This window comes from Salvelinus namaycush, chromosome 10 (assembly GCF_016432855.1).
Source record: "Salvelinus namaycush isolate Seneca chromosome 10, SaNama_1.0, whole genome shotgun sequence".
Lineage (NCBI taxonomy): Eukaryota > Metazoa > Chordata > Actinopteri > Salmoniformes > Salmonidae > Salvelinus > Salvelinus namaycush.
In genome coordinates this window covers 32503149-32523592 of record NC_052316.1, presented here as the reverse complement: position 1 = coordinate 32523592, position 20444 = coordinate 32503149, and positions in this window count along the sequence as shown.

Below are 20444 nucleotides of genomic sequence, written 5' to 3'. Positions count from 1 at the left end.
TTCAAAAACATTTGACCGGTAGTGTATTATTTGGGGGATACCTAAAATTCAAAATCAAATAGCTGAATGATCCAATCAGCCTGCGACCCGATCTTCACTGACATCACTATGGTGGGTTTATATACTTATTTATATCCTTTACAGTTGTCAATTTCACTTTCATATTAGTACATCATTTTTGTTTATTTGAACTAAGTGACTGGACCAGTTTTACCGCTATCAAGCCAGTCTGAAACTGATGATGGGAAGATTTAATCTCGCAAGCCTGTGTCACACGAAGCAATCTGGATGCAATTTCTGTTGTATATGCAATTTCCAAGTGACATCTCAAGCAACTTTGCACATACATGAAGCAATTCAAACACGTGGTTTCATAATTGATTTGTTTATCCAAACGTTTGGTAATTGTAACAGCGTTGGCATATACAAAATTCTAGTTGTACAATTTAGCTAGCAAGCCAACATGTTGCCTGTTTGACAACCATGTTTTACCAAGCTAGACGTCATTGGCACCGGTGGCACCATAAGATACAAGAGCAATAACTATTGATCAAGTAGACTTTGTCTGATGTAAGGGATGTTAGATTTAAATTATGCAGATGAACAATGTTAAATATTGTGATAAGGATATCTGTATAATCACAAATGATTGACATTTTATGTGGTCTGTATGTTGAGGAAAGTGGAAAGTTTGAAAAAAATAGAAACCGGAAGTCCTGCCGCTTGTGCACTTAGCGTATTACATCTGTGAGAGTGTATTGAAGCATTTTGGAATGCTAATGTGGAGTGTACCCACTGAGATTTAAATCAACATGGTAATGCTTTCACTGATTGCACATAAAGGAATATACAGTAGTTCCTAAATTATAGAGTGCTTGCTTTGTTATCCAACTGATCTTGTGTCCTGTCTGTCATCCTGTGAACCCCGTTAGTTGCTGCTCACAGCTATATCATTGTAGATCTTATAATTTTAGTGAGCAGTACAACATGATATTGATGTCTCTTTTCATGGTAAAACGATTTTGCTAAGTTAAGTCTAACATCATCATGTTTTTGGAAAGATAGGGAGTTTTGAAGATATACCTTGCCTCGGTGACAGTATAGTGTAGTACACTGCTCTGAAAAGTGCAGTTCAGATTTGTTCTTTGGCATCTCTATGTAGAAGAGATGTATTCTGAAATGCTTCATCCAGACATGTACACTGAGAGGAGAGGAGAGGGGAGGGGAGAGGGAGGGGAGAGGGAGGGGAGGGGAGAGGGAAGGGGGTAGAGAGGGACGGGAGAGAACGGGAGAGGGGAGGGGAGGGGAGAGGAGAGGAGAGAGAAGTGGAGAGGGAAGAAGAGAGAAATAACTGAAAAGGAGGAAAAGAGAAAAGAGGAGAGGAGATGCTATCAAAGTCTCTCAATGTGCCATTTGTTATGATACGGGTAGCCTCACAGGACAGAAGCAGGCTTTAACTGCGCTGTAAAGCATTGTGACAGGGTCTCTGAAGAGCTCCATGATGACACTGGCTATAAACCTATGCAGATGGTTGCAGATGATCAGTACAGTGTGAGAGGAATACAAATATAATGACTGCAGTAAGTCATTTGAAAGTGTAGATCATGACAGGACAAAAGAGAAGTAATGATTTAGAGGTGCGTTTGGTGATTTACACAGGACTATGATTAGAATACTATTAGAACTACTTGTAGTATACATACTAAACCCAGAAAAGGTACAAGGTACAATGCATTCGGAAAGTATTCAGACCAGCCTTATTTTAAAATGGATTAAATCGTTTTTTCCCTCTTCAATCTATACACAATATCCCATAATGACAAAGCAAAAACAGGTTTTTAGAATTTTTTGCAAATTTATAAAACATAAAAAAGTATTCAGACCTTTTACTCAGTACTTTGTTGAAGCACCTTTGGCAGCGATTACAGCCTCGAGTCTTCTTGGGTATGATGCTACAAGCTTGGCACACCTGTATTTGGGAGTTTCTCCCATTCTTCTCTGTAGATCCTCTCAAGCTCCGTCAGGTTGGATGGGGAGGGTTGCTGCACAGCGCTATTTTCAGATCTCTCCAGAGATGTTAGAACGGGTTCAAGTCCGGGCTCTGGCTGGGCCACTCAAGGAAATTCAGAGACTTGTCCCGAAGCAACTTCTGCATTGTCTTGGCTGTGTGCTTAGGGTCGTTGTCCTGTTGTAAGATGAACATCAAATTTATTTGTCACATACACATGGTTAGCAGATGGTATTGTGACTGTAGCGAAATGCTTCTGCTTCTAGTTCCGAAAGTGCAGCAATATCTAACAATTCCACAACAAATACCCAATACACACAAATCTGAGTAATGGAATGGAATAAGAATATATAAATATAAATATGTGGATGATCAATGACAGAGCGGCATAGGCTAAGATGCAATAGGATAGTATAGAATACAGTATATTGTGCATATGAGATGAGTAATGCAAGATATGTAAACATTATTAAAGTGGCATTATTAAAGTGACTAGTGTTCCATTTATTAAAGTGACCGATAATTTCAAGTCTGTATGTAGGCAGCAGCCTCTCTGTGCTAGTGATGGCTGTTGAACAGTCTGATGGCCATGAGATAGAAGCTATTTTTCAGTCTCTCTGTCCCAGCTATGACGCACCTGTATTGACCTTGCCTTCTGGATGATAGCAGGGTGAACAGGCAGTGGCTCGGGTGGTTGTTGTCCTTGATGATATTTTTGGCCTTCCTGTGACATCGCGTGCTGTAGGAGTTCTGGAGGGCAGGTAGTTTGTCCCCTGTGATGCGTTGTGCAGAATGGATGCTCTGTAAAAGTTAGTGAGGGTTTTAGGTGACAAGACAAATTTATTCAGTCTCCTGAGGGTGAAGAGGCACTTTTGCACCTTCTTCACCACACTGTCTGTGTGGGTGGACCATTTCAGTTTGTCCGTGATGTGTAAACTGAGGAACATAAAACTTTCCACCTTCTCCACTGCTGTCCATTCGTTGTGGATAAGGGAGAGCTTCCTCTGCTGTTTCCTGAAGTACTAGATCATGTCCTTTGTTTTGTTGACGTTGAGTGAGAGGTTATTTTCCTCACACCACACTCTGAGAGCCCTCACCTCCTCCCTGTTTCGTCATTGGTAATCAAGCCTACTACTGTTGTGTTGTCTGCAAATTTGATAATTGAGTTGGAGGCGTGCATGGCCACATAGTCATGGGTGAACAGGGAGTACAGGAGGAGGCTGAGCACGCACCCTTGTGGGGCCCCAGTGTTGAGGATCAGCGAAGTGAAGATGTTGTTTCTTACCTTCACCACCTGGGGGCGGCCCATCAGGAAGTCCAGGACCCAATTGCACAGGGTGGGGTTGAGACCCTATGGTGTTGAATGCTGAGCTAGTCAATGAACAGCATTCTTACATAGGTATTCCTCTTGTCCAGATGGGATAGGGCAGTGTGCAGTGTGATGGGGATTGCATTGTCTGTGGACCTATTGGGGTGGTATGCAAATTGAAGTGGGTCTAGGTTGACAGGTAAGGTGGAGGTGATATGATCCTTGACTAGACTCTCAAATCACTTCATGATGACAGAAATGAGTGCTACGGCGGCGATAGTCATTTAGTACAGTTAGCTTTGCATTCTTGGGTACAGGAACAATGGTGGCCATCTTGAAGCATGTGCGGACAGCACACTGGGATAGGGAGAGATTGAATATGTCCGTAACCACACCAACCAGTTGGTCTGCGCATGCTCTGAGGATGCGGCTAGGCATGACGTCTTGGCCGGCAGCCTTTCGAGGGTTAACACGTTTAAATATCTTACTCATGTCAGCCATGGAGAAGGAGAGCCCACAGTCCTTGGTAGCAGGCCATGTCGGTGGCACTGTATTATCCTCAAAGCAGGCAAAGAAGTTAGTTTGTCTGGAAGCAAGACGTTGGTGTCTGTGACGTGGCAGGTTTTCCTTTTGTAGTCCGTGATTATCTATAGACCCTGCCACATATGTCTCGTGGCTGAGGCGTTGAATTGTGACTCCACTTTGTCTCTATACTGACATTTGGCTTGTTTAATTGCCTTGCGGAGGGAGTAACTACACTGTTTGTATTCAGCCATATTCCCAGTCATCTTTCCATGGTCAATGCGGTGGTTCAAACTTTCAGTTTTGCGTGAATGCCGCCATCTATCCACGGTTTCTGGTTAGGGTAGGTTTTAATAGTCACAGTGGGTACAGCATCTCCTATACTGTCACGTTCCTGACCTGTTTTCTGTTGTTTTTGTATGTGTTTAGTTGGTCAGGGCGTGAGTTGGGGTGGGTAGTCTATGTTATGTGTTTTCTATGTTGGGTTAAGGTGTTGCCTGATATGGTTCTCAATTAGAGGCAGGTGTTTGACGTTTCCTCTGATTGAGAACCATATTAAGGTAGGCTGTTCTCACTGTTTGTTTGTGGGTGATTGTCTTCCGTGTCTGTGTATTTCGCTCCACACGGGACTGTTTCGTTGTCGTTCGTGTATGTAGTCTGTTCCTGTTCGTGTGTTCTTTGTGTTTTATGTAAGTTCACATGTTCAGGTCTGTCTACATCGTTTATTTGTTTTGTAGTTTTTTGAAGTGTTTTCGTGTTTCGTCTTTACTTTAATAAATATCATTATGTCTTCATCACCCGCTGCGCCTTGGTCCGCTCATTCACCACAAGACGACCGTTACATATACACTCCCTTATAAACTCACTCACCGAATCAGCATATAAATCAATATTATTCTCTGAGGCTTCCCGGAACATATCCCAGTCTGCGTGATCAAAACAATCTTGAAGCATGGATTCCGATTGGTCAGACCAGCGTTGAATAGTCCTTAGCATGGGTACTTCCTGTTTGAGTGTCTGCCTATAGGAAGGGAGGAGCAAAATGGAGTCATGGTCAGATATGTCGAAAGGAGGGCGGGGGAGTGCCATGGATGCATAGTGGAAGTTAGAATAACAGTGGTCCAGTGTTTTTCCAGCGTGAGTGCTACGTTGATAGAATTTAGGTAGCCTTGTTCTCAAATTTGCTTTGTTAATATCCCAAGCTACAATAAATGCAGCCTAAGGATATATGGTTTCCAGTTTGCATAAAGTCCAGTGAAGTTCCTTGAGGGCCGTCGTGGTATCGGCTTGAGGGGGCAAATACACGGCTGTGACAATAACCGACGAGAATTCTCTTCGGAGATAATACGGTCGGCATTTGAATGTGAGGAATTCTAGGTCAGGTGTTACAATTACACCATGAGTCGTTAGTCATGAAAGAGACACCCCGCCCTTTTTCTTCTCAGAGAGATGCTTATTCCTGTCGGCGAGACGCACTGAGAACCCAGGTGGCTGTACCAACTCCGACAGCATATCCCGAGAGAGCCATGTTTCCGTGAAACAGAGTATGTTACAATCCCTGATGTCTCTGTGGAAAGCAACCCTTGCCCTGATTTTGTTGGCCATGTTATCTAGGGACTGGACATTAGCGCTTCCGAAGTCTGACCAGAAGACCGCTCCGTCTCCCTCTTCTCCGGCGGCGTTGTTTTGGGTCAGCCTCTGGAATCAGTTCAAATGCCCTGGGTGGTACGGACAAAGGGTCTGCTTTGGGAAAGTTGTATTCCTGGTCGTAGTGCTGGTCAGTTGACGTCGCTCTGATATCCAAAATTTCTTCCCGGCTGTATCTAATAACACTTAACATTTTCTGGGCAAACAATGTAAGAAATAATACATAAAAAAACAAAATACTGTAAAGTTTCCTAAGGACTAGAAGTGAGGCAGCACTCTCTGTCGGCGCCATCTTGTCATTCGCCCCAGTCTGAGGTCCTGAGTGCTCTGGAGCAGGTTTTCATCAAGGATCTCTCTGTACTTTGCTCTGTTCATCTTTCCCTCATTCCTGACTAGTCTCCCAGTCCCTGTCGTTGAAAAACACCACAGGTGGACTCCAATCAAGTTGTGGAAACATCTCAAGGATGATCAATGGAAACAGGATGCACCTGTGCTCAATTTCGAGTCTCATAGCAAAGGGTCTGAATACTTATGTAAATAAGGTATTTCTGTTTTTTCTTTTTAATAAACGTGCAAACATTTCTAATAACCCGTTTTCACTGTCATTATGGGGTATTATGGGGTATTGTGTGTAGATTGATGAGGAAAAATGTAATTTAATCAATTTTATAATAAGGCTGTAAAATGTGGAAAAAGTGAAAGGGTCTGAATACTTTCCGAATGCACTGTATATTTTCTGAAGAAAATGTGTGTGCGTGCTTTTGTGTTTTGTAGTCTTTGATTTATAGCCTAGTTAGATGTGTATTTAGTATACATTCTAGATTTAAAAAATTGGTCTAGATCCTTGTAGTATACATGTTTAAACCATTTTTACCCATAATATTTTAATGGAAAATGCTTAAACTTTTCTTTTGTGAAACTCTACAAACCTTTATTTTATTTAATTAAACCCATTAAACCCAGGTCAGTCTAAGCTATTATATTGCATACTACATACTACTACTAATACTACAACATCGAGTACGTTTACTTGCACAATAATAATTAGATATTAAAGTGATTATGGTAGTAGGCCGACTATGGCATTAGTCATGTGAACACCTTACTCTGCTTATCTTAATCGGCGGATGGTCATAAAGTAAGCATACGCTGATTAAAGCACCTGGTTTTCTGAACAATCTTAAGAATTATTAGGATATGTAAACACTGTGGTATCCCGGGAGGTTTACCCTGGGGGTTGGTGATATAGGGGAGGTATGTGCCGCGACTTTGGCTCCCTCTGCTGGCAGTACATGGGCTGGGCACCCTGGCGCTGATGGCCCCAAGAAGAGTTAATTAGGGGAGTGCTAACCAGTCGTGCAGGCCACATAAAGTGAGCACCGTGGCACACAGTGAGGAGGACAAAGAGAGGCAAGGAGTGAGCCTACAGATGAAACGAAGCTCCTGGAGGCACAGAGCCGAACATGAGAAGAATGACTGAGCCAACCCTCACTTATTTTGGTGTCATGTTCATTTTTGTTTCCTTGTAAAGTTCTGTTTTCTCACTAGAACCTTCCTGTCTCTGTGTCCATCTCTGCACGCTCAACCCAACACCCCACGGTTTACCACATATGGTGGAGAATGCGGGCAACTCAGTAGCTTTGGGTGCCGTGTGGTTGAGCGTACGGAGATTACCATGGAGGAACTCGTGACTCTGTTCATCTTCAGCCAGCAGAAGCAACAGGCTCTCCAGCAAGGACTGTAGGAGCAGCGCCAACAAAACCTCAACCTGGTAGCGGAGGTAGCCCAGCGGAAGGGTGGTATGGCTCAAGAGTCTAGCCCGAATCAGTTCCTGGTCAAGCTAATGGAGGAAGATGATATGGAGACATAATTGTGCACTTTCGAGGGGACTGTGCAGAGGGAAGGAAGGATGGCCCAAGCCCAGATGTTTTGGCACCCTCCCTTTTGGCCTACTTCAACTTGAAATCCGACCAGGCAGCGAATTATGAGGGATTCAAAAGCGAGATCCTGAGCCGTTATGGATTCAGCCTGGCATGCCGTGCACAACTGGTCCATGACTGGGCCTTTGACTCCACCATCTCTCCCCGCGCTCAGATGAGTGACCTGGTCTGCCTTACCAAGGGCTGGCTACTGACCGACATACCGTCCCTCCCGATAATAGATAAAGTTCTTCTGGATCGGTACCTTTGGCCCATCCTCTATACGACATGAAGAAGCAGCGAGTCTGCAGAACCCCAAGAGCCTGGAGGAAATGCTGTCCGCGGTGGAAACCCACCTGAACACCCAGGACCTGCTGAAAGGGGCCCGTGCAGAGAGAGTGGACGCATGGAGGGGGAATAAAAGCATGGAGAGAGGTGAGGGGCTGAAGGGCGCCCAGGTGGAACCAGCCAAGACCGGGAAGCAGGAGGGCGACCCCAACCGATGATAACGTCTTCTGCTGGACCTAGATCAGAGGCGCTGCTATGAGTGTGCGGCGAGCAAAGGACACCTCGCATTGAGCTGCCCTGGCCGGGAGGAGTCCATGCCTTCCGCATCCCCCAGCTCCGTGGTAACCCGGAGGGTGAGTTATGTCACCACTTTGGGCACACAGAGAGATGGCCCCTCCGCTGGTTCCAGTATGAATCGATGGTGTCAACATTAGTGCTCTGATGGATTCCGTCAGCATGGTGACCCTGGTCCAATCACATCGGACCAGGAGGAGGGAGACCTCAGGCTCCCATTTATGGAGGTGGAGGCACCAGACGGGCTGTCTGATAGGGGAATTCTCACGGGCCAGTTCAGGACGGCCCAGTTAGAGGACCCCAATCTCCAAGATGCAATGCGCCAGATGATCACAGTGGATGGCACGCGGTTACCCAGGGTAAGTAAGTGGCGCTACCCATACTTCGCTATCAAACATAATTTATTGTATCAAGTAGTAAAGCACAATGGGGAGACAAAAGACTTGTTACTCATACCCACCCAGTATATTAGTACTGTCTTGCAGCTCGCCCACATCCACCTGCTTGGGGCACACCTGGGGATGGAGAAAACCAGGGAGCGGATCGGGAATCGGTTCCACTGGCCCGGAGTCAAGCGTGCCGTGGAGTACTACTGCCGTACCTGCCTGGAGTGCCAGATCACAGCCCTAGGGGCATATTATTATCTCTTGCCCATTATAGGGGTTTTGTTTGAGTGGGTGGCAATGGATCTGGTGGGTCCGTTGGTGAAGACCGCGAGGGGACACCAGTACATCCTGGTAATTGTAGATTACACCACCAGGTATCCGGAGGCGATCCGGTTACGCACGGTGGCAGCGAAAGGTATCACATGGGAGCTCTTCCATTTATTCAGGTGGGTGGGTATTCCACAGGAAATCCTCACGGACCAGGGCACCGCATTCATGTCTTCTGTAATGAAAAATATCTGCAATCTATTACAAATCAAACAAGTAAAGACCAGTGTGTACCGTCCACAAACGGATGGGCTAGTCAAACACTTCAATAAGACCCTAAAGCAGATGCTGAAGAAGGTCATCGAAAGAGTCGGGAGGAACAGGGACCAGCTGCTGCCCCATCTGATGTTCTCGGTGCACAAGGTACCCTAAGCGTCCACTGGGTTCTCCCCCTTTGAGCTCCTGTATGGCTGTTGGACCTGTGGACTGCTGGACCTAGTGAAGAAGGTCTGGGAGGACCAACCAACCCCCCTTCGCAGCGTGGTGGAAGGGAGGGAGAGGTTGAAGACGATTTGGCCAGTGGTGTGGGAGTACATGGCCCAGGCGCATCTCATCCAGGAGTGTGTATACAACCGGGGGGCCCAACCACGAAAGTTCCACCCGGGTGAAAAAGGTCTTGGTGCTGATTCCCACAACAGAGAGCAAATTCCTGGCTATGTGGCATGGACCATACGACATCGTTGAGCGGATAGACAATGTCAATTGTAAGGTCTGCCAACCGGGGAGGAGAAAACCCCTCCAGCTTTACCATGTGAACCTACTGAAGAAGTAGCACTGTGCTCAACGTGGACCCGGCCACAGCAGAACCTGCTCTCTGTCAAAGTTTCCATAGGGGAAGACCTCAGCCCGACCCAACAAGCGCTCCGAGAGTTGGTCCAGCGGATTACAGTCATGTTCTCAGAGGTGCCGGGGCGCATGGATCATCATATCCACACACATCCTGGAGAAAAAGTGCGTAAACGGCCGTACCGGATTACAGAAGTCCTGAGGGCTTCGGTCCAGCGGGAAGTGACAACAATGCTAGAGATGGGGGTACTGGATGAGACCCACAGTGAGTTGTCTAGCCCTATATTGCTGGTACCCGAAACTGGACGGAACCGTCTGCTTCTGCAATGACTTCCGGGGCCTGAACGAGGTCAGTAACTTTGTCGTCTACCCCATGCCCCGGGTAGACGAATTGATCGACTGCTTGGGGAAGGCAAGATACATCAGCACCCTGGACCTGATGAAGGGTTACTGGCAGGTACCGCTGGTAGCGGCCTCCCGGGAGAAGATGGCCTTCTCCACCCCGGGGGGCCTATACCACTACCGGGTTCTTCCTTTTGGGCTCCACGGGGCCCTAGTGATCTTCCAGAGACTCATGAACCGCATCCTGCACCCGCACCGTGAGTAAGGGATGCGGGGCTGACAGTGAACCCCCACTAGTGCAAGCTGGGCTACGCCGAGGTGGAGTACCCCAATACATTGTGGGGGGGAATGGCAAGTTCCCCAAACCAAGAGGCTGGTGAAGTCGTTCCTGGGGTTAGCAGGCTGTTACAGTCGATTTGTACCTACCTTTGCCGCAATAGCTTCTCCCCTCACAGACATAACAAAGGCACGCCTACCCCAGATGGTGCGATGGATGGAGGGCACAGAGGCGGCATTCCAGGCCCTGCAGGATGCGCTATGATCGCACCCGGTACTCGTCATCCCGGACTTCTCACAAAAAAAGGGGGGTGAAGATGAACTCGATTGTTAAGAAGGAGTGCCTTGCCTTGATGTGGGTGCTGGACACCCTCAAGTATTACCTTCTCGGGAGGAAGTTAACCCTGATCACTGACCATGCCCCCCTTGTGTGGATAGCAAGAGGTAAGGACGCAAATGACCGCTTCACCCGCTGGTTCCTGTCGTTACAGCGATTCTCTTTCTCTGTCATCCACAGTTCGGGGGCCCAGCACGGCAATGCAGACACCCTCTCCAGGAGAGATGCAAACCTAGCCTTGAGTACGCATCCCTCCCGGTCAGGGCTACGGGGGAGGGGGGGGGGGGGGGGGGGGGGGTTGTGTGATATGCCGGTTGGTGATAGAGAGGAGGTATGTGCCACAACGTTAGCTCAGGCTGGGTACCCCGATGCCAACCAGCCGTGCAGGCCATATAAAGGGAGCACCATGGCACACCACGAGGAGGACAAAGAGGGAGGAGTGAGCCTACAGAGGGGAACAAGGCACTGAGCCGAACATGAGAAGAAGGGCCGAGCCAACCCTAAGTTATTTTGGTGTTTTGTTTATTTTTGTTCCCTAGTAAAGTTGTGTTTTCTGACTAGAACCTCCCAGTCTCTGTGTCCATCTCTGCACGCTCAACCCAACACCCCACGGTTTACCACAACACCTTAATCGGAGTTCCAGTGGTGTATTTGATCTGCGCATGTCGTAGCACCAGCCGAGCGAGCCTCCCTCTTTAGCGCGGGTGAAGTAAGTTTGGAATAATTGAAAGTGTGCATCTTAGAAGTAGTTGTCATGTACAAACTTCCCAAAAATAACATGGTTGTGGTATGGTTGTGGTTAATGACATTTTCTGCATTTCATTAAAGTCCCATCAGGTAGCCTGACTTCAGATGTGTCCATGTAAACACGATTATTAGGGAAATTGTTATTCTTACAAAGCATGTAAACGTTTTAACCAAACTATTTTATTAATCTGTGTAACCATACTACTACATGTACAACTAGTTTTACTAGTATTATTTTTGTTGAAAACTGTGAAACTTTCCTTATGTCAAAAATCTGCAGATACTTTCCTTATGCTACAAAATAGCATATATGTCACGTTTCTGACCTTATTTCCTTTATTTTCCTTTGTTTTGTCTTTAGTTAGTATGGTCAGGGCGTGAGTTGGGGTGGGCAGTCTATGTTCTGTGTTTCTATGTTTAGGTTTGTCATTTGGCCTGATATGGTTCTCAATCAGAGGCAGGTGTTTTTCATTGTCTCTGATTGCGAACCATATTTAGGTAGCCTGTTTTCACTGTTGGTTTGTGGGTGTTTGTTTCCTGTGTCAGTGTTTGTGCCACACGGGACTGTTTTCGGTTAGGTTTACTTTGTTATTTTGTATTTGTGTCTTGTTCAGTTTGTTCTATTAAAACATGGACACTTACCACGCTGCGTCTTGGTCCGATCCCTGCTACACCTCCTCTTCAGACGAAGAGGAGGAAATCTGCCGTTACAATATACAAGATATGTTGGCCTTCAATTAAACCCATTAAAGCCCATATGAAGTGCAATTAAAGCCATATGAAGAGTTTGTCACCTCTGTATGTCCCAGATCTGTGGCTGGATGCCAAATTAGACCCTATTCGCTATATAGTGCACACATTTTGACCAGAGCCCTATTGGCCCTGCTCAAAAGTAGTGCACTATATAGGGAATATGGTGCCATTTTGGCAGCTGCCTGCGTGTTCCATATGGATGTTTATGGTGGTAATTCAGGTTAAGAACCTTGGATACACAGTACAGGCCCACCTGGGAACACAACCTTCTGGTCTCTTAAGCAGCCCTGTGCTAATTGGGCTGGAGGTATAACTCACAGGGTTTTATATGTAATTACATCTACACCACAGGCTTCTGCTAATGACTCCCATGGTTGTATGTAAGGTGGATGACAAAGGCATATAGTAAAAAGCAGTATAAAAGCAGTATAAAAAACATCATCATTAAAACTCATCACTGCTTGTATATTCTGTAACAATGCTTATGGAAAAAGACATACCGGTAATTATTTTGTAAATATGTATTTATTTCATGATGCACTAAAGTCATGTCTGGAGGAATGTTTCGTCTAAGATGTCAAATGGATTTAAGGTGTATTATGCATGAAGATTCTGGAAATAATTGTTGCTTGTTATAATCATGTTATATTATAATATTATTCTATATAACAGTAGAATAATCTCACCAGGAGGCTGCTGCTGGCAAATTAGTCATTTGTTGTGTAATTAATGTAGAATTTAATCCCAGATTTAGATTAAAGAGTTGTAATACCAGTCTGGAAATGAGCAAGCTATATGCATTGTTAATGTCTTGGCTGTTTAACATTCAATTGTCTCAGACAGGTCTAACATTACAGTACTGGAGCTTCAATATTGTCAAAATGCACCCGTTGATGTGTTCGCTCCACTTACATCAGTCTTTGTGATATTTGTGAGTACAGTGCGATACTGTATGTTTGTACTTACTGACTGTATGTGTGACATCCGCGGTACAAAGCTAATTTGTATAATATTTAGATCGTTTCCTATGTGTGTCATGCAGCAGGGTCCCCTTTAACCTCTGAATGTTGACTGAACCGTGAGTAATTGGGTGGTCAGTTCCTTGGCTAATTTAATGCTCGGGGTGGGGGGTGGTGTGTGTGTGTGTGGTGGGAGGAGGTGGAAGCCAGCCCTTATCTACCACTCGGTAAAGTAGACCCATCACCCGTCCTCTCAGTCCCTACAAGGTTGGGGGGTGTGGTTCAGTAAACTGAGGGCTTCCCCCATTCAAGATCCTTGTAAAGGAGTAATGACGCAGGTCACGCAGGGCATCCATGCCACTATAGAGAGAGAGGCTGCGTTCCAAATGGCACCCTATTCCCTATATTATCTCTGGTCAAAAGTAGTGCGCTATAGGGGGAATCTGAGACGCAACCTTGAGTTTCTCTTCTCCCATCCTCATCCCTAAACCCACCAGCTTTATAAAATAATAATAATAACTTTATTTGTATGATATATTTGTATGATATCATGACAGGCATGTAGGCCGCGCTCTGTCCTTCCAGCATGCTTTGCTCTCTGACCGCTGGCAGACCGAACAAGTACAGCCCATGGCTGAGGGCAGGCAGGCTGCAGCTGAGCGCAGAGAGCCGGATGTTGGCGTGAGGCTCCTTGCCAAGTGCCCTCGCTTGTACCATCATGGATGTTCATTTCAATTAACTCAATCACATGCTCCCAGATTGACCTTTCCTGTTAGGACAGCCAGGGCTGCAGTCTTTTGTTCCAGTTCCTCTACACATGCAACACCAATGCCTTAGGCTAGTAGTGTTAAGTTGTGTGGTTGGTTGGTGTTTGCGTGACTCCCGGTGATGGTCTCTCGTCTCTCCTCCTCTCCGATACTCGGTTAGGTTGGCCAAGACATTTCAACATTTCAGCGGTGGTTTGTCAAGGCTCGTTGGTCAGCTTGACAACCACCAGTGGGGAAAGAGTGAGGGAGGGGTGAGGGAGGGTGTGGATTGTGGGCTTATGATGTAAAGGCTGGTAATCAGTCTGAGCAGTGGTTGGTCCTGTACTGGTGGCTGTGTGGTGGCACACTGGTGGTTGATGACTGCTGCTGGCAGGATGGTGTTGGCGGAGTGATTGATGCTGGCCTGTTCCCTCATGCAGAGCGCTGCCATGTAGACCCCACTGTGTAAACACAGTCGCTGTGGCGATTCTCTTAGCTCCTTAGACCCTGGATTGGTCAGTGGCCAGGGTTGGCTAGCTGAAACGCTGCCCAGAAACAGACAGGTAGCCTAGCATGTAGCTAGCTCACTGCAGCTAATGAAATGCTGCCCCAAAATAGACCGGTAGCCTGGCATGTAACTAGTGTCTTGAGCCCAGTGTCTTGAGAGTCCCAGTCCCAGTCGTTAAATATCACAATGTCACTGCTGTGCAGGCTGGGGGCTGGGGCTGGGTCGGCCCAGGCTGGGTCTGGGGCCTACAGGGCCTTGCCTGTGGGGGTCAGAGTACTCCCTCCCTCCCCACCAGGCTCCCCTCTCTCAGAATGCCCCCTCCATCCCTCCATCCCAAATGCTGAGCTCAGGGCCCGAGATAAGTGCTTCTCCAGAGATGGCACCTCGCCTGCAATTGCCTTCCACATCTGTGTAAAGATGTAAGGATGTCTGAGATGTACATGTTTTAACATGGTCACCATTAATCATCAGGAGCCCAACCAACAGCCATGGGAGCTACGGGAGCCACGGGAGCCCCCAACCCAAATGGAAATGTGTCCTGGGTCGTGTTCAGTGGGCACAAAATAGAAGAAAACGCTCCAAATCTGAATCGTTATTGTTAAAGAGAATGTGTTCTCAGTGACTTACCTGATTAAAGGCAATACATGAAACGGGGATAAAACAGTTTTTGTTCAATAAGAAAATAATGTTTTTGTTTACCGTTACAAAATGTTTTGCTACATGGAGCACCTAATGAACACAACCCTTGTGAAATAGAACACAGAGAATGAGAGTAGTACCATTAGAGGAGACCTCCTCATATTAGCATCACAGTTACTCAGCAGCACTTCAAGGTACACATGGCATGGTGAAGATCTTACTCTAGCCAATGGGGCAAGAATGGACAGTTAGCATGTACTGTATGTTGTTAGAGATACAGAGGTTATTGCAGAGGTTGATACAGAAGTACACCGAGTGTACAAAACATTAGGAACACATGCCTTCCATGACATATACTGACCAGTTGAATCCAGGTGAAAGCTATGATCCCTTACTGATGTAACTTGATAAATCCAGAAAGAAGGATGTTTAAGCCTTGAGACAATTGAGACATAGATTGTGTATGTGTGCCATTCAAAGGGTGAACGGGCAAGACAAAATATTTAAGTGCCTTTGAACGTGGGGTATGGTAGTACACTCTTAGAAAAAAGGGTTCCAAAAGAGTTATTTGGCTGTCCCCATAGGATAACCCTTATTGGTTCCAGGAAGAACCCTTTTTGGTTCTAGGTAGAACCCTTTTGCGTTCAATGTAAAAGGGTTCTACCTGCAACCAAAAAGGGTTTTCCAAAGGGTTCTTGTATGGGGACAGCCGAAGAACCCTTTAAGGTTCTATATAGCCCTTTCTTTCCCAAGAGTGTAGGTGCCCAGCACACCGGTTTGAGTGTGTCAAGAACTGCAACATTGCTAGGTTTTTTATGCTCAACAGTTTCCCATGTGTATCAAGAATGATCCACCACCCAAAGGACATTCAGCCAACTTGACACAAGTGTGGGAAGCATTGAAGTAAACATGCGACAGCATCCCTGTGGACACCTTGTAGAGTCCATGCCCTGACGAATTGAGGTTGTTCTGAGAGCAGAAGGGGGTGTTCCTAAACACTCTGTAATGTCAAATTGAAAGATTTATTTTATTTTTATTAGTATATTAATAGAAATTAAACAACTAAAATAGAGTTGCTGCATAAGTATTCAGCTCCCGGAGTCGTTAGAAACACCTTTGGCAGCGATTACAGCTATGAGTCTTCTTGGGTTAACTTTACATACCTGGATTGTGCAATATTAGCACTTTATTATTTTCATAATTCTTCAAGCTCTGTAAAGATGTTGGGGATTATGGCTTGACAGCCATATTTAATGTCTTGCCATTGATTATGAAGCAGATTGAAGTAAAAACTAACTTGTCCACTCAGGAACATGCACTGTCTTCTTGGTAACAACTCCAGTGTAGATTTGTCCTTATGTTGTAGGTTATTGTCCTGCTGAAAGGTGAACTCCTCTCCCAGTGTCTGTTGTAAAGCAGACTAAAGGTTTTTCTCTAGGATTTTACCTGTGCTTAGCTCCATCCCGTTTCTTTTTTTCCTGAAAAACTCCCCAGTAGTTACCGATGTCAAGTATACCCATACCATGATGCAGACACCACCATGCTTGAAAATAAGGAGGCAATTACTCAGTGATGTGTTTTGTTGGATTTTTTCATTAACATAAAGCCTTGCATTTAGACCAAATATGTATTCCTTTACGGTATGACTTTAGTGTGCCTTGTATTCTGTATATTTGTATTCTTCTTTTCACTATGTCATTTAAGTATTATTGTGGAGTCACTACAATGTTGTTGATCCATTCTCAAGAATTTAAGCTTTCTGCCAATTTCAGATATGTCTATGTCCTGGGAAATGTTCTTGTTACTTACAACCTCATGCTACTCGCATTAGCCTACGTTAGCTCAACCGCCCCGTGGGGGACCCACCGATCCTGAAGAGGTTTTAAAGAGATATTAAATGTCTGATTTGTTTTTTTTACCCATCTACCAATAGGTGCCCTTCTTTATGAAGCTTTTGAAAAGCTCCCTGGTCTTTGTAGTTGAAATTAAAATTACATTTTTGACTGAGGGACCTTACAGATGTTGTATGCATGGTAGACAGAGGAAGGGTTAGTCATTAAAAAATCATGTCAAGCCCTATTATTTCACATAGAGTGAGTCCATGTAACTTATTTTGTGATTTGTTAAGCCACATTTTACTCCTGAACTAATTTAGGCTTGCCTGAACAAAGAGGTAGATTTTATTTATTAAAATGTTAGAAATGTTCTTCCACTTTGACATAACAGAGTATTCTGAGTAGATTTTGACAAATAGTTGCAATTAAACCATTTTAATAAAATCACCCGCCGGCCACCCTGCTCTAGCAGATATCCTTTATCTTGTGTGAAATAGTATCCTTCTCTTTCTTTCCCTTTCTTTCTGTCTCTGGTGCCTTTGTCATGGACACGGAAGGCTGTAGACGGAGATGTCAAACTGGACCTCTGAGGTCATAGGGTCAGAGAAACTCTTCACTACTGTTGACCTTCATCCAGACAGATTTAGCCACTTGTCAATGCCACACACACACACACACGCACGCACACACACACACACGCACGCAAGCACGCACGCACGCACACACATACACACACACGCACATACACACACACACACACTCAGTCAACGTTTCTCTTTGACTAACCCCCCTCCAATCTCTTTTGTGATTGTAGACAGCCATAATGAAGATATCACTTTTAGCTTTTTGACCCCTATCATCATTGGTTAGTATTCAGGAATTATAGTTATTTGGACAAAGAGTGAGGTCAGGATGGTGAGGGCACCAGCCTTAGATTTTTGACCCGTGTCTTTTTAATGCAATAGCCAAGCAACACTCAACATACATATTCAAGAATGATCCTTAGAGGTGAGGACATTGAGGGGTAATAGTTTTTTTCTTCACATTGTCAAAGACACGCTGTTAAAAAAAACAAGTCTATCCATTTGCCTGCGTAATCACATTAAATTGCTCGAAGCTCATTTGCAGATTGTTTGTTGGACGAGACGGAGCTGAGACAATTTACCCACTTGACAGCTTAGTTAGCGGTCTGGGAAGTTGTGAAATGTCACACTTCAAGTTTTTCAATTTGAAAGCCACACATAGAGATGTGAGAGGGAGAACCGTCAGATAAGACACAGGCTTAATTTTGCTCTTCAGTGTCCACCTCCTTGCATTATCTCTCAAATCTAGTCAAACTAAATGCAGCAAATCAGCATATCAACACTATGTACAAGATAAGGATCTTTTACTTTATTTTAGCAGTTTGTCCCATTGAGGTCAGAAGACATGCTACACTATCAGATTTACAACAATTTAAGAAGTGTGTTATGATAATCGCACGCATTCGCGTTGCAACAAACAACACACATCAGACCAATAAGACACCACCACTGTACTCAGTAACAAAACAACACACATCAGACCAATAAGACACCACCACTGTACTCAGTAACAAAACAACACACATCAGACCAATAAGACACCACCACTGTACTCAGTAACAAAACAACACACATCAGACCAATAAGACACCACCACTGTACTCAGTAACAAAACAACACACATCAGACCAATAAGACACCACCACTGTACTCAGTAACAAAACAACACACATCAGACCAATAAGACACCACCACTGTACTCAGTAACAAAACAACACACATCAGACCAATAAGACACCACCACTGTACTCAGTAACAAAACAACACACATCAGACCAATAAGACACCACCACTGTACTCAGTAACAAAACAACACACATCAGACCAATAAGACACCACCACTGTACTCAGTAACAAAACAACAACCTCCTGCCTGCCTCCTCACCACCACTTTGTTCCTCCTTCGTCCCCTCCTATGTCTGTGTTGGAGCAGGTCAGAGGTCAATGTCGCTGTGTACCCAGGTCTGCAAACAACTCATTAGCCAAGCTGTAGTCTCACTGGGGACAGAGCTCCTGGGAAGACTTGCTACTCCAAACACACACCCATGCACAGACACACACACGCGCCCTGCCCCTGCGCTGGTACATGTGTGTGTGTGTGTGTGTCTGGTAACCTCAGACCTCAGGTTTGTTTAGAGCCCTCATAGGGGACTCACTCCTTCATAGTGTTAGTTATGTTGTTTGTCTGTCTCATGTTTAATTAAAAATTAACTCGTGTCGACTGCGTGTTTAAACACATGCTATAACATCATGGAAAAGACAGAGGAAGAAAAGGTAATGTCAGGATGATGAGCTTTGTTTGTTTAAATGGGCTCCTGAGTGGCGCGGCATCTCAGTGCAAGAGGTGACACTACAGTCCCTGGCTCGAATCCAGGCTGTATCACATCCGGCCATGATTGGGAGTCCCATAGGGCAGCGCACAATTGGCCCAGCGTCGTCTGAGTTTGTCCGGGGTAGGCCGTCATTGTAAATAAGAATTTGTTCTTAACTGACTTGCCTAGTTAAATAAAGGTAAAATACATTTTAAAATGGTCAGGCCTTCTTCTTCTGTATTATTGTAACCCAATAATGGATGTCCATAAAAAGCAAATATAAAAAATTATCTCCATTAAATGTGAATACAAATTGTAGCCAATACTCAATGATTTAAGAAAGACTATAGAATCGTGTTGAATGTATATAAAAGCTATTCGTATTGGCCATCTCTTGACTTAATTCAGGCCATAAAGAGAGAAAATTACTAAATATAAAACCTGGATTTTCCTACATCCTCCCCATCTCTTGCAAAATACCACAATTAGATCCAATGTTTCTCCCTGATCATCCTCAGAGGTGGAGGTGTTTGAAACACTAATAACCACTGTGACAGTTTGATAGCTTGAGGACAAGACCACATTATTTGTGTTAGAGGATGGCGGGTGCTGGGAGGTGGTACTGTACGGTCACCACCACCTTGCCCAGGCAGTGACAGTGTATGTGTCCTAAATGGCACCCTATTCCCTATGTAGTGCACTACTTTTGTAGTGCACTACTTCTGATAAAAAAGTAGTGCACTATATTGGGAATAGGGTTCCATGAATTGGGAGACAATAACAGTAAAACCCCAGTTAATGAACCCCTCCTGGTATGACATCAGGTGGTCTGATCTCTCCCCTTTTGGGTCTGCTGGCTCTGCTGAAAACAGGCCATATTTGCATCCAAAATGGCACGCTATTCCCTATATAGTGCATTATATTTGACCAGAACATTATGGGCCCAGGTCAAAAGTAGTGCGCTACATAGGGAATAGTTTGTTATTTGGGATCCCATAACAATAATAATTACCCGTTTCAGGTTTACTATTTCAACGTGTTTGAGTCCCTGATTCAGATTATTATCTAGCAGCTTCATCTGTCTGGTGTGTTTAGCTCCATCCTCCATCCTATCTTCATTAATAACTATGAGGTCCAGGGTTAAAAACTCATTTAATTGCCTTTATGTTAATAATATTATCAATAGCTGGAGCGGCTGAGGCGGATTGCAGAGGAGATAGAGGGCCTGCATCCCAAATGGCACCCTATTCCCTTCGTAGTGCACATGCACTACTTTTGACCAGAGCCCTATGGGCCTGGTTAAAAGTAGTAAAATATGTAGGGAATAGGGTTTCATTTGGGACATAATCAGAAAGTGTAATTCTGTACAATAGCTAGCTTGCACGTTGCATAGCCCCCTGGAGGCCTGTTCATTTTGCCAG